This window comes from Colossoma macropomum, unplaced genomic scaffold, assembly GCF_904425465.1.
Source record: "Colossoma macropomum unplaced genomic scaffold, Colossoma_macropomum, whole genome shotgun sequence".
Classification (NCBI taxonomy): domain Eukaryota; kingdom Metazoa; phylum Chordata; class Actinopteri; order Characiformes; family Serrasalmidae; genus Colossoma; species Colossoma macropomum.
The window spans coordinates 29,643,864-29,658,201 of NW_023494805.1; the positions used below are offsets into that span (position 1 = coordinate 29,643,864).

The following is a 14,338-nucleotide window of genomic DNA, read 5'->3' on the forward strand; positions in this document are numbered from 1 at the left end:
AAAGATTAAATGTAAAATATGCTGTAACTTTTGCACAGGACACATTGTATGTTTTTTTTTCCCCAATATGTTAAATTCAGCCAATAATCAGTATTTGTGTATTAAAATATGTAGAAGTGTGTTCTCTGTAGAGGATGTGGTGACTTATTTTTGTAGAGAAAATCAGCAAAACATATAATTTGATCTTGGGCACCCAAACACCATCACTGTAAGAACAAAACCTCACATCTCTATTTTTGTGTTTGTTTGTTTGTTGTGTTTTTTTATTCGTAGTTTGAAAACAGCAGCTGCTGTTTACACAAAATAAAATTTTACCCACGAACGGACTGATAGAAATGGTCCAAAAAGACTACATCGAAAGCTAAAAGATTGGAGATTCATGGTGCAGCAGTAGCTAGAAATAGCTTTGGTTTTATCATAGAGCCACCAATGGAAATTTTTCCCATTTAAAAGCTGTATTTAAATGAGAGGACAATAGTCACAAATGACAGCAACAGCATGCAAGCAGCTGGGCTTCAGGCTGGAACGACTAAGAAAATGCATTAACGGCATTAAGAAATAGTGATGTTAAAAACTGAACATGTTAATTTAGCATGTTAATATCATAATACCATGATAAGCAATAATAGCATCATAACATAGTAATAATATGATAATTACTATGATATGTTATTCCTATTAGTGCTCATCTTATAATTGCTGTGGCAGTAATGCATTTACAGTAGTCATGTTAATAAGCTAAGAACGCCCCCTGAACTAAACTGAACTGAACTGAACAGAGAGAGCGAGAAATAGAGAAAAGACACATGAACAAACAATGGAAAAGTTCATTTCTTAGCATAAGGAGAAAGACAGAAGTGATGTGGTTGGTACACTGTCAGTGGATCAGAATGACTTATTGTGGATAATGCAGTTTACAGATGTAGGCATGCAGGAACTGCCTTTATAGCAACTGCATCTTATCTCTTCCCCATACTCTCTTCATATCCATTGGTTCAGTAGTGAATGAGGTCAGTGGAATAACTCCTCAGCGATGTCCCTGAACGACCTCAACACGCTACACATACACAATAGTACCAAATAACGTCTTATCACTAGTGTATGAAGTGTGAATGTGATTAATTCTCTTATTGCGTGAGGCAAAAGTGGAGGGTTGTGCGGTATTGATATGGTTGTACTCCTCAAATCATCATTCACTTCACTCCCTCACTTTGTGGGGGTTATGTCTACAGTGAGCAGATAGCACAGGTCATTCATCTCAGTAAGCAGAGTCGGACAGTCCAGGGTGAAGTGAGGGAACGCAGACTGTACACACACATATGGCCTGGTCCACTATCAGCTGTGTTGTGTGGTGTTGTGTAGTGATGCATTGTGTAATCTGGTATATTGCTGAGTTGCGTAGTGTAGTGTTATGTCATGTTGTGTTTTGTGTAAGTTTGTATGGTGCCATGTTGTGTTGTGGATAGTTGTGTCATATTGTGTAGTAATGTGTTGGGTAGCAATGCATTGCGTAATCTTGTGTATTGCTGAGTAGTGTAGTGTAGTGTTATGTGATGTTGCATTGTGTTTTGTGTAATTTTGTGTTGTGTCATGTGGTGTTGTAGTTGTGTCACATTGTGTAGTGTTGTGTAATAATGTGTTGGTAGTGATTCATTGTGTAATCTTATGTATTGTTGAGTTGTGTAGTGTAGTTTAATGTGATGTTGTGCTGTGTTTTGAGTAATTTTGTGTTGTGAATAGTTGTGTCATATTGTGTAGTAATGTGTTGGGTAGCGATGCATTGTGTAATCTTATGTAGTGCTGTGGTGATGTATTGTCTTGTGTAATGTTTTCACGTTGTGTATTTTTGTATTGTGTCATGTAGTGTTGTGTAGTGATGTGTCGTATTGTGTGGTGATGTGTTTGCATTATCTTGTATAGTGTAGTGTTATGTGATGATGCATTGTGTTGTACTGCATAGTGTTGTGTAGTGATGTGCTGTGTTGTGTTATGTCACATTCAGTGGTGTTGTGCAGTGTTTTGTAATGATGCGTAGGGATTCATGTCAGGTTGTGCTGTTATTGTGTTGTCCAGTGTTGTGTTGTGCTGTGTTGTGTCATATTGTTTTCTTCTATGACATGTGTTGTGTAATGTTGTGTTATAATGTGTTGTGTAGTGTCATGTTGCACTGTATGACGTGTGTTGTGCATTTTGTCGTGATTTGTTGCTTAGTGTCGTGTTGTGCTTTGTTGTGCTGTGTAGTGTGTTGGAATGTCATGTTGTGTCTTGTCGTGTTGTGCTGTGTCTTGTTAATCTGTGTGATGTTAAGTTGTGCCATGTTGAATTTGGACCACATTGCGGTAGTGTTGAGTTATATCATGTCGCGTTGTGTCGTGTTTTCTTGTGTTTTGCTGTGTTGTTTTGTATCATGCTGTTTTATTTCATATTTACATGTTGAGTTGTTTGTTTTGTGTGGTTGTGTTTTGTATATTTGTGTTGTGTTGTGTTGTCTTGTTGGGTTGTGTTCTATTGTGTGGTCATGTTGTGTCTTCCTGTGTTTTGTTGTGTCAGTGGGGTCATTGTCCTCTGCTATGTAAACACAAAGCAACCGCACTGAGAGATTAGGGAAAAAACAGAAAAGTTTAATGAGAACAAATGAACGCTGCCAAACTCACACAGTCAAACACTCCAACAAATGAGTGAACCAATTAGCCCATTTGTATTGGTTGAACAAGTAACACACAGTTAGCCATACAAACTAAATGGGTCTTTTCCCCTTTGAAATGAAGCCTATTGTGATTTTTGTTGAATGGATGAAGAAGATATAGTAACACTGATTTCACCGCTTACCTTCATGACAAAAGCTGTGACTCCCTGGCTCTCTCTCCAGCTGTGAGGCTACAGAAAGGATTAGACTCTCATCCATTTTCTGCTTTTAAGCATGTAACAGTGATTCATTTCAAGCTAATTCTTGGATACAGACAAGAGACAAAGATAACATAGGAACATTCTCTCATTCAAGCAACACCTAATAAATGAACTTTTTCCTTTTCTCTGACTGCATGCATATGACTTACCACGTCTGGCTTGAGTAAGATGTTTGAAACCAGACTACAGTACCATGACTTATTGCCCTCTCTCTCTCTCTCTCTCTCTCTCTCTCTCTCTCCGTCCCTCCCTCCCCCGTCTCGCTATTTCTGTATTTCTGCCACTCTTGACTTTCCTTTTATGCTGATATTTTTACCATTAGCATCTTGCTGTCAGAAAAACACTTTGATAGCACTGATCTACAAGTGTCTGCTTGTTACAATTAAACAGTGGGTCAGCTTGATTTCATAAACTGTCAGCACAATAAAAAAAGAACTGGAAGATTTTATGCCCCTCTACACCATTCTCCCGCTCTGAATGGACAAGAGATTTGGAAGTTTTTCCTGGACGGATAGTTTTCCATCTAGTGTGGAGGAGAAATGCAGGATTCAGGCCTTTCCTGTATGGCTGCAGTGTGTGCAGTGTACACTGAAAAAGTGATGCATCCAATTTACTTGATTCATCATTTGTGCACATAATTTCCACTTGAATAAAATATATTACCCCAACACAATTGCTGCCAAGAGTAAGTAAAGTAGGAAACAAAAGGGTGCTGACATATTTTATTCATGTGGAAATGATGTACACATTTGAAGCAAGTAATCAAAGAAATCAAAAAATTCAATGCATCTATTCAGTGTAGGGCAGAATAGGGAGTTTGCCTTCATTTACTGCTGTAACAGCCTCTACTCATCTGTAAAGGCTATACAGTAGATGTTGGAACGCTGCTGTATTTGTTTGCATTCGGCCACCAGAACATTAGTTAGCTCAGGTACTGGCGATGGATGATCAGTTATGGATCAATTGGTGAACCTTAAAGTAGAATTCACTAATTGTAAGGACTGTTTGGAAACTTTTGGACATATGGTTCCAGTTTTAACACTACTATGTTCCCTATAGATCTAAAAATCCTCTTCTTACCTTTTGTTTAAAGCCCACATTATGGAAAATTATTTTTTTGCAATACATGTAAGCATTATCAAAGTTTCAAAACATGCCATTCACTAAGCCAGTCCATACAGTCCATATGTGAGAACTAAGCTGCAAAGTAGCCTATTTTGAATTGATTGTTTCTGTAATGTCACAAGAACCAATTCATTTACTGTAACTTTGACCTTCTCAGTCTGCAGCAGTTTGGCCCTGCCCATTCACACCAAACTCATAAGAAGTGTTTCAGGTCTGAGTGCTTTTTGAATGAGGCACAATACAAGACAGCCAATCAGAACGGAGATCATTTATCTTATATCAGTCTTAAAGGTACAGTAACAAAAACAGCCTATCTCAAGGGACGGAGAGATTGGAAAATGGTCATGTATGTAAAACCAAAGCAATGTTATAAATGGACCTCAATGGAAAAAATAAAATACAAGAAAAATGTAAGATATTTCTCTGTTGTTGCTCATTGAAGCTTAGGTGCTGAAACTTAAATGTGGGGTACAACTTTTGTACCCCAATGGACAATTATGTATTTTTTACACTTTACACTTAAATAATTACTTGAAGAGATTTTTCGCAGCTCACTTAAAGCTACGCTATGTAAGTTTTGGGGATTTGGAGACCTCTCTGGTAGAAATGTATAATTGCATGCAATGTAGAAAAGAGCATTTTGTAATGTCGGTTGTGTTTCGGAGAATTCAAAGAGAGCTCAGTCAAAACTTTGTGCAGGACGTTTCTTCTGAGGATGTAAGGGAATTACCTACTACTGTCGTCATATAACCATCAATATAATGTTGATTTTGCATTTGAGACCTAAAGCCGGACCTTCTTTTTGAGCCTGTATGTGTGACAATAATACATAAAGATATATGATGTGGTCCAAAATCTGATCCGATGGCTCTGCCTTTAAATTTAGTATCTCATGCCTTACACGGCGATTCACAGCAGCGCACACACAGCACATTTTAGAATGTTCTTTTTTTCTGACTCACTAATGCTACTTCTTTCAGTTTTAACAAAAATAGCTTTGAGGTACAGGAAAAAAGGCCAATACTCACTTAAGATGTTGTCTGCAAGTGACGACAGATTTCTAAGTGTTTATTTCTACATGCCCCAAATGTTGTGTGATCAATTAGGTGAAAGTATATTATTGGACTTGAGGAACTATGCAACCCCTGTAGTCTTACCTGTAGCAGTAAGAAAAGCTTTTTCTCTGATTTGTGAGGTTTGTGGTTTGTAGTAGCATTTTTCAAAGCGTCTGAGGGTAGGATAAAAATAAGTGTGGCTGTAGCTGTGTTTATCCAGCCTCACACAGTCTCACACAGTTCATTTCTGAAGCTTATTTGTGTGAGTGTGAAACTGTGAGAGCACATAGCTCCTGCTCTCCTGCTGTGATTTTGGACCTCCTCATGCCTTTCTTTCTCCAAGGCAGCCAGGTTCTCCCCTCCCCGGAGATTAGCTCTCTCTGCACTTAGGATTTGTCTGCTCTTCGATGGGTTACCACGAGCTGCCAGAGCCTCCACTCGTTCTCTGCTGACAAAATTGGATCCAAAACAGCCCTCTGTAGACTCTCCATACTCTCTCTCTCTCTCTCCCTCTGTCTCTCTCTCTCTCTCTCTCTGAATTCTTTCCTATGCTCTCCAAATTCTTCACCTGGCCGCTTTTCTGATTAAGTCCAGGAGAGACACATTACGACTTGAAGTCTTTGACCGAATGGATTTTAAAATTACAGTTACAAATGACGTCTTTCTCCCAAATGGCAGATTTGGAAGGCCTATTGTATGGACAGTAATTGTAGTAATGTTTGATCACATTTTCGGAATTCATATGTAATATTTCCAGTAAGAGAAGTGCACTCTTGCTACACACACATTCACACACTACAAGCAGCTGGGCCTTCTCAAACTGCATCAGAGCATAGACGACCATGCCGATTTTTCATTCAGATGTTTGTTTGGGGGGGGCTTTTGCACAATAACACATGCTCTGATCTGCCCCAAACCCCCTGCCCCAGCACAAATTCCAGAGAGAGGTGTTTTGAGGGCCATTGACCCCTCTGGCATGGTTTTTTGAACCCCAGGACAGAGGGGAAAGCCCATCCTCAGGCCTAGACATATCAGCCTCTCCACATTTCACACACTGTCTGTGCAAAACCATCTGTCAGCAGAACCCCCTCCACTCCGAGTGTGTCTCTGTTACACAAAACAAAGAAGCATTAAAGCTCAAACCAGTAATGAAGGTGCTGAGAGGGATCAAAGGCCTTTTATATGCAAGTGAATACCGACACCCACACATATACGCCTACACAGCCCAAATGTGCTGAGGAACTTCTGTTAAGATGTTCAAATGTTGGTCCAAATGAATGGAAAAGGCAGTGAATTCAACGCAGGTGTTGAGCAGATAAAAGCGAACTGTTTTATCACTTCATTAATGCAGAGCAGAGGTGAGCTAGCATGGGCCAAAAGTGTCGTAGGTAATTACAGAGCAAAGAAAGAAATGAAAAAGAAGGGCAAAGCAAAAATGAGAGAAAGACGAAAAGAAAGAAATTAAATTTTTTTTAAAGATTATTTAAAGCGATAGCTTGGTGATAATTTAAAGTTACCTAGTTTTCTCCATACCCTGAACGTGATCTGCCAAGACATGTTTTGCATCTGGTTTGCTTCTTTAGCTTAGAGCAGGAGTGTTCAACTAAAATCCATGCAGAAATCACCCATCACAAGTTGCTCAAACTTTAGTAATTCGAGCGGAATATGTAATCCACATTTCTAATACCTCCTCCCACATTTTGCACAGCCCTCCCTGTATTTGCATGGAAAGAGAAGCACACTTTTTTGTGCTTATTGCCTATAAACTACACATTATGCACATATGCTAATTTCATACATAACATGAAGACACATGTCTGATTTCCCCATAAAGCTGTTGTGAAAAGCTGAGTGCATCAGGTGCTGAATTCATTTATTTAAAGCAGTCTTGCTTATATGTTTTCTGTTGCTGTATGATATAATGATATCTATAATATCATTATTTATAAAATTATTGGCATTCAAGATGGCTACCAGAGACGGATACTCTTGTCAGCATCTCGAACTCATGACTCGACTTGACTAGGACTAGCACTTAACTGACTCACCACTTGACTTGACTTGGACTTGCACTTAACTGAGTTAGGAGTGCTAACCTTAATGCAGGAAATGAATAAAATCTTTCATTTCTAACTTTACGTGTGTGATATTGCCTTTCAATTTTTCTGTGACCCTTCACAATATTGTGGGTTTAGCACATTGCATTATGGATACTGTAGTGAAATTATGTTATTACCCTTGCAACTGTGATGCAAAATGCTCTCTTTTGTTCTTTTTCTTGTTGGCACTCTCGTTTTTTATTTATTTATTATTATTATTTTTTAATTAGGTGAAGTATCTACAATAAATGCCAGGTACTTCACCAACATTCCAGTCAAGCTTATCCTTTTGGGAAAAAGAAACTCCCGAAACATGGATATTATGACAGAGCAGCAGGAAAGTTAAACTCGCTGTAGCCATAGAGCTAGTTATCGAGTCATTGTGACAGCAACCTTGAGGCAGAAATCAGGAAAAGTCATGTCGTTCTCCTCATAGCTCCCAGCAGCCTTAGGTTTAATGTGGCTTCAAATAATGAGCCTTTCATTATAGAAAAATCTTCAGTCTGAAGGATAGAACGAGGCATTACACGCAGTAAACACAGTGTTTGAAGGAAAGAGGCAAAACTAGCAATAGCTAATTTAGCTTTAGTTGTCAGCTAATCTAGCCAAAGGTTTAGTAAGTCACAGATCACATTCCTCTTAAACTTACTAACATTTCAGCTGGATTAGCTATTATGCTAGCTAGCAGACATATTTACAAACCACAGACTAACCAAACATTTCAAGTTGTTTTGCCCCCATTTTAAGCACTGTATTTACCATATTCACCTTTTAGCGCTTCAGTACTGTCCTTCACAAGGTTTTTCTTAAGGCTTATTTAAATCCACATTGAACCTGACAAGTGGAGCTAATAACAAGACTGGAATTCTCTGCTAAAGACATATGATTCGACTCTGACTCGTATGTCGAGTCTTTTGCATGGTGAGGTAGGCTAGAAGCTTCCATTACTAGCTAGGTATGTAGGTATTCAGTTAACCAAACCTGTCTTGGCTGATACGATTAGAATACGAGGAAAACTGTGTACATTTGATTTTCCACCAAACTCTCACTTTAAGATAAGGAACTGGAAGGTACCAAGAAAAATGAGATACAGCAAACACTGCTGCTTTGGTCTTCCCTCAGCGCCCCTGCTGCGCTGACAAAGGAGAAAATCCTGCCACTTCCTGCAGCCGTCTTTGTGCTGCTAATAGGGATTGATGGGCGAGATCAATACGAGAGACAGGCCTCTCTCTCCAGAGCCTGATAACACAGGCAGGAATGCCTTTAAAGCACTCTGAAAACCACAGATACGCCTGCAGAGTGAGAGATAAAGCCCAGCGGAGTCTGTCCACCACAGCAAGCTACAGCACTCTGAGGACTGAGGATGAATGAGTTGTCTAACATGTCTATGGAGCTAAATGGAATTGGGGGTTTGGGATAACAAATGACTTGCAGTAGGCCACATTGTCTGTAATCCATCTCAGAGTACTTTGATTACCATTTGCACTTGGCTTGTATGTGGAAGACAAACTTTAGTGGAATTAAATAGGACAAAGCAAACATAAGCAAAATATGTAATATATTGTGGAGTCTTGGTGGAGAAGAACCAGATGAGGTCATTATTTTTGCTTCAGGTATAGTCTTTTATTGAACAAGGCAGAGAAGGCCACTGAAAAACAGCCTGAATAGATGGGAAGTTCACCTCTTGCCATAGGACTCCTCTCTAACCCACACTAACTAAACCTAAACGCAAGGCAATAACAAACAAACAACACATAAACACATCTCAAGCTAACAAACAACAACAATAACAGCAACAGGAACAAATGTCTCTTTTCATTGAGGGGGGAAACCACACAGCACAACTTTGCAACACAGAGCCACAGTATGTAATCTTTTCAGTCTAACCGCCTCTTGTCAAAAGCAGTAATGACTCCAAGAGGGGCGCTAATACATGTTGTAGTGGATTGTACTGTAAATGCCTCAGTATTATATTGTTGTTGTCATAAAAAAACTTTGATCTCCAAAATGGAGACATTGAAGGAAAAGTGAAAAAAACATTGTAAACTTCAATGAACGACAATTCTCAGAATGTTTTGATATGAAATGCTCCATTCTAGGGAAACTTGCCGGGTAAGAATTGTTCACAGTGGCTAAGGAACCAGACATCTGTGGCCGGTTGCACCACCTGTACATAAGTTCATAAGTTCAGAAGTTTTAATGTTGAGCTTAGTGGTTGCTAAGTTTTGGGAAAATCATCAGAAACCACATAGAAAGCACAAAAAAACTAAACACATGGCCTTTTAACTTCGAGCATGAAGCTAACATCCACAGCTCCAGCTCAGTAAGACTCCCAAAGCTGCCCAAACATCTAAAGTGAGGCTGCTGTTGTATTGATTAGCCAGAAACCATCACTTAAAAAATTGTATATTTGGTTGCCTCAGAAAAATATTAAAGAATAAACAAACAATGGCTATAGATGACTAGTTTTATTCAGTTTAACTTTTCTTCTATGCTTGATAATCTTTCCATGGAAAAGGTCAGAGCAGGCTGCCATCACATTTCCATGGCAGTGGATTTACTGATTGATTCTGAACATGTTAGCGTCAAGTTAAAGCAATGTTCGCATTAGTTAGTTGTTACTAGTTGCGATGTGACTTCAGGATGGTGGTGCTACCAAATTCAGTAAAATGATAGTCTGAAACTAACTATTGTTAACTAAGGACTTACACAAATTTAAGTATAAACTTACACAAAACAAGTGCAACCCAGTCTTGAAGAGTTAAATGCCTCTAAACCTCCCTCACATAAAACTGTGCACAAAATTGTTACAAATATGCTGCTTTATGCCTGAGACATTGTTTTAAGACTTTTGAAATTTGGCCTAAATCATATATGTCTTAGATTTACCATTAATTTACCATTATCAGCAGTGCAAATGAAAACTCAGAAGACATGCGTATTTGGTGGTTTTGGATAGTAAATCAGTCGTCTATATTTTGTGTTTCAGACATTGTGACCACTGGTTCCTATCACCACCGCGGTAAACAGCTGAAGAGTTTCTCTGCAATGAACTGTTTCACATCAAACCACTCAAAATGACTTGTTTTACATCTCAATGACTGAACTGTGTGGAAATTTTGAAAAATCAGTGGAATTTTCCTTGAATTCCTTTGAATACCTTTGTTGCAACACACATGGACAGTAATACATGTAAAGCTAATAATATGCTCTAACACACACACACACCCACACACACACACATACACACACACACTGACACACTGACACTGAATTAACGTAATTATTTTTGATTGTTAGTGCCAGCAGAGTCAATTCACACAGACAGCATATTCAAGTCAAAAAAAACAGCAGTGAGTGAAAGATTGGGTCAGGCCATTTGTTCCTGTAGTGGCCATTTCCTGTCCTCATATCCCCTCACCACCTCTCTTCTCCTCTCAGCAGTTACAGCCCTCTGAGACTGATAGAGACAGATTTAAATAGCAGGATCAAAAGTGAGGGAGATTCTCTCAGTTCTGTGTGAGGAGCTCATGTTAATTGGGGTGGTTCTCAGCTGTGAGCCCCTCTAGATGTTTTTTTTCTGTGCACTGAGAGCTACTTTTTCTTTCCATTAACCACAACTGTCATCACCGTTTTAAACTTTCGGCTGCTCGGCTCCCAGTCCACCCCCTCTTAGCCCACTCTGAGCAACGGTGGAAAATCCAACAGGGCAGAAAAGTTTCAGCACAGCAATTAGCAGAAAGTGGAGAGAGTGGTGCTGAAATTGCTGAAAGAGGACTGCTCCAAAAGCTGGTGCAGAACTACCATTAAAAAGGGGCTAAAGCAAGAACGGATGAAGTATTCAAACTGAACTTGTTTTACTAAAGAAGGTTTTGCAATGTAATTTATAATATATTTGATTGGTCAATTTGAATGTGGTGAAGCACCAAACATACATGTTCCAAGAAGAACCAATTCTTGTTTCCTAAACAACTTTTCAATGAATGAAGGCCCTTTTTAAGGTTAAGAATCTCCTCATAATGCAAAGGTTCTTTGACAATTAAAGGTTCTTTCTAGAACTGTACATTCAAGCCAAGAACCATCTAGGAACCTCTGTTTTTTAAGAGTAGATCTGTGTCACGTAGCCAAATTTACACAGCTTACATTGAAAGATCATAACCTGGATGTTCACATCAGCATTACTCAATATGCTGTACACACAATGACAATAACAACACTGCATGTGGAGCTGTGGGTTCAGCCATTTAGAGAAAGTCATTCTCTCAGAAATATTACTTTGTAGATGCAGATTCATACTGGATATGCAGATTCATACTGGATATGCAGATTCATACTGGATAAACATCACAGATTTAATCAATAATCAAAGACATGACAGTACCTCCTGAAGTAAAACTAATCCAACTTGAATAAAGCTTAAGATAAAATTTCCTTCCTGGAATTTGATTTAAACATTCAGAGAGGTACTGATGAGGTAAAGAACAAACAACAAGAAACTGAGAGACAGAAGAACAGAGAAAGCTATGGAAACAGAGACAGAATCACAACAGAAGAGAAAAGAACAGTTGAGAAGAGGGATGGAGACCAGTGGTGAGAAAGACCCTCGTTCTGTTTGAGGCAAACATGATCTATTACTTCCCGATATTTATTATTTTGGATCACATCGTGGATCAAGCAGTGGATAGTCTGTGAACATTCACACTGAGAGAAAAGCCAGCTATTGACTGAGCTCTGGCAGCCTCCAGACTTTCTTCCAGACTCATAACCACTGTTGATGCAACACAAAAATCCAGTTTGTCCCACTGTCCATCACTACTCCACAGTGAAAGCACACTGTGTGTGTGTGAGCTTATCTGGCCATGTAATAAGCTCTTTGTGAAAATGAAACGCCCTCATGGTGATATGGAAAATTCAAAGAAAACACTTTGGTTCATATGAAGAAAAATGCTTTTTCTCTTAATTTACGAAACATGCAGTTTAATTAAAAAAAAACAAAGAGGCAAACAATAGTTACTAAAGTTTGGAAATGTGGGTAAAGAATTTTTCACCTGTAGTAACACAGAAGTCAGTGAAAACAGTCCATAAAGACATAAAAACAAATGTGTGTGTGTATCTGTGTGTGTTACTGTATGAGGACCTGTGGTTAAGTGTGTGTCCTTAGAATCCTGGTGATTGGATGCTATTGGCTGTGCAAACAGTTATGTTGTTATTGGCTTTGTTTACGAAGTAAATGAAGTGGTTGTTTACATACATTCATATCAGGACCTCAGCCTGTAACCTCAGACTCTTCTGTGTCTGCAAACACAACTTATCACAAATGGGCTGAAGTGAGTGTACATGCATATGTGTATGTAATACATCTCCTCATTCCTGCAGCAATACCACCACTTTCAGACTGGGCTGCGTAAAAATGCAATTCTTTTTTACTTTATTTGAAGGCAAGCTTTAAAAAAAAAAAATGCTTGCTCCTTTTTTCCTCTCTGAAAATAACTTGTTTCAGATGAGCTCAGGATATGAAGATGGAAAACAATCTTGCTGGTGCAAATGTGTGGAGTTCAATGTTCAGCCAAGACTGAAAGGCCCAGACAGCCAGAAAGTGGCAAAGATAGAATCTTAAAAATGAAGCTGCCAAAAAAGGATTTTGGAACAATTTCATAAAAGAAATGCTTTTAGTTCACTGATGAACAAATTGTACTTATACTAACCTGTACTTAAGTGAACCTATGGGTACTCAATTATAAATGGAATTATGGAGCCTTTTTAAGTATTAAAAGGAAAAGTAAACGGTTTGTTACACTTCCTTCTGCAGTTCTCTAAGGTATAAGTATTAACCAGACAAGTATGGGGTACAATTTTCAAAGTACTAGATAATTATTGTCAGTAATAGTAATATTGTCAGTGATAGTTATAAAAGTTTAAAAATTTACACAGAAATGCCCAACAGGTTCTAGTTAGTAACTAAGAAGTACAAGGTGCAAACACCACAGTACTGTGTAATTATTTTAGGTCAAATGATGGTAAGTACCAAGACAGTCTAACTAAACTTCACTGAAATTTCCAACAGGTTCTAGCTTTTAAATTGTTAAAGAACATAGTGACCAAAAGGTGGTAAGTTTAAACGCAGTTCCACTAAATTTCAATGTAATGTCACATGCTTAAGCATGAAAGGAAACTAAAACAAACACCACCAGTACCAGGCAGTTATATAGCGTCAAAAGATGGTACAAAATAAAAGATCATTTTTCTGAGGTAAATGCTAAGAACCCAGTACCAATCACTGCTTTCCTTTGTAGCCCAGATTCAGTTTTTTATAGGTAATAAACAAGTACATACTAAGACTCTTTGTACTTTATTTGTGGGAAATTTTTCCACTCCATGTAAGTGGTACTTTTTTACCCAAAATAGTTGTGTGGTACTGTCAAATTTGTACCATATACTTAACCAGTTAATACCTAGAATGTGTTGGGCATTGTACCGTAATTTAGTTAAACTGTCCTGAAAATTACCACCACGCTGCCCAAAATAATTATATAGTACTTTGGACTTCATACCTCACCCTTACCTGGTTAATACATAGAACTTTAACTGTAAAAGACTATAAAAGAACACATTACTATGGTTCAATACATAAAATTGAGAATCAGGACATATGTTTTATAATAAAGAACAGTAGTAACGTTTGCCAATTTTTGAATATCAGAAAGTGCTTTGTCACGCCACAGTTCAGTTTTTTCCATCAACGTCATTACAGAGAAAAAGTGAAAACCAGACTAGAAACGTCTTTGGTCATGTATCAAATCGGGAGAGTACTGCTAAAAAGCGGCAGCATGACATACCTGGTCTATATACTCAACCCCATGAAGCTCACACACACTCACTCAGTCAAAACAGAAACAGTGTTTCCACAACCATCTACTAACCAATATTCATCAAACTCACAACAGAAGAGGCACAGTAGCAGTTGGAGCAGACTGCATGTATTTTGCATGGCAGAGTCTAGTGTTTACGTTTACATTTGATTCTGAAGTGACAAACAAACCGTATAATTTTAATTAAAATTTCACATTGAAGATGAAAGTGGAGCGATAACGGCATCTGTAGTGTGAAAGGAAAGCGTACAGTGGAGTATGAGCACTATGAGCTCAGCCTATG

At 38.4% G+C, this 14,338-nt stretch overlaps 1 protein-coding gene across 2 annotated transcripts in view; it reads left to right on the plus strand.

Moving 5' to 3' along the window:
- Nucleotides 1-14,338, plus strand: part of svep1 (sushi, von Willebrand factor type A, EGF and pentraxin domain containing 1) — a 142,804-nt gene that overhangs the window by 1,415 nt on the left and 127,051 nt on the right. The gene's annotated exons all lie outside the window — the stretch shown is intronic.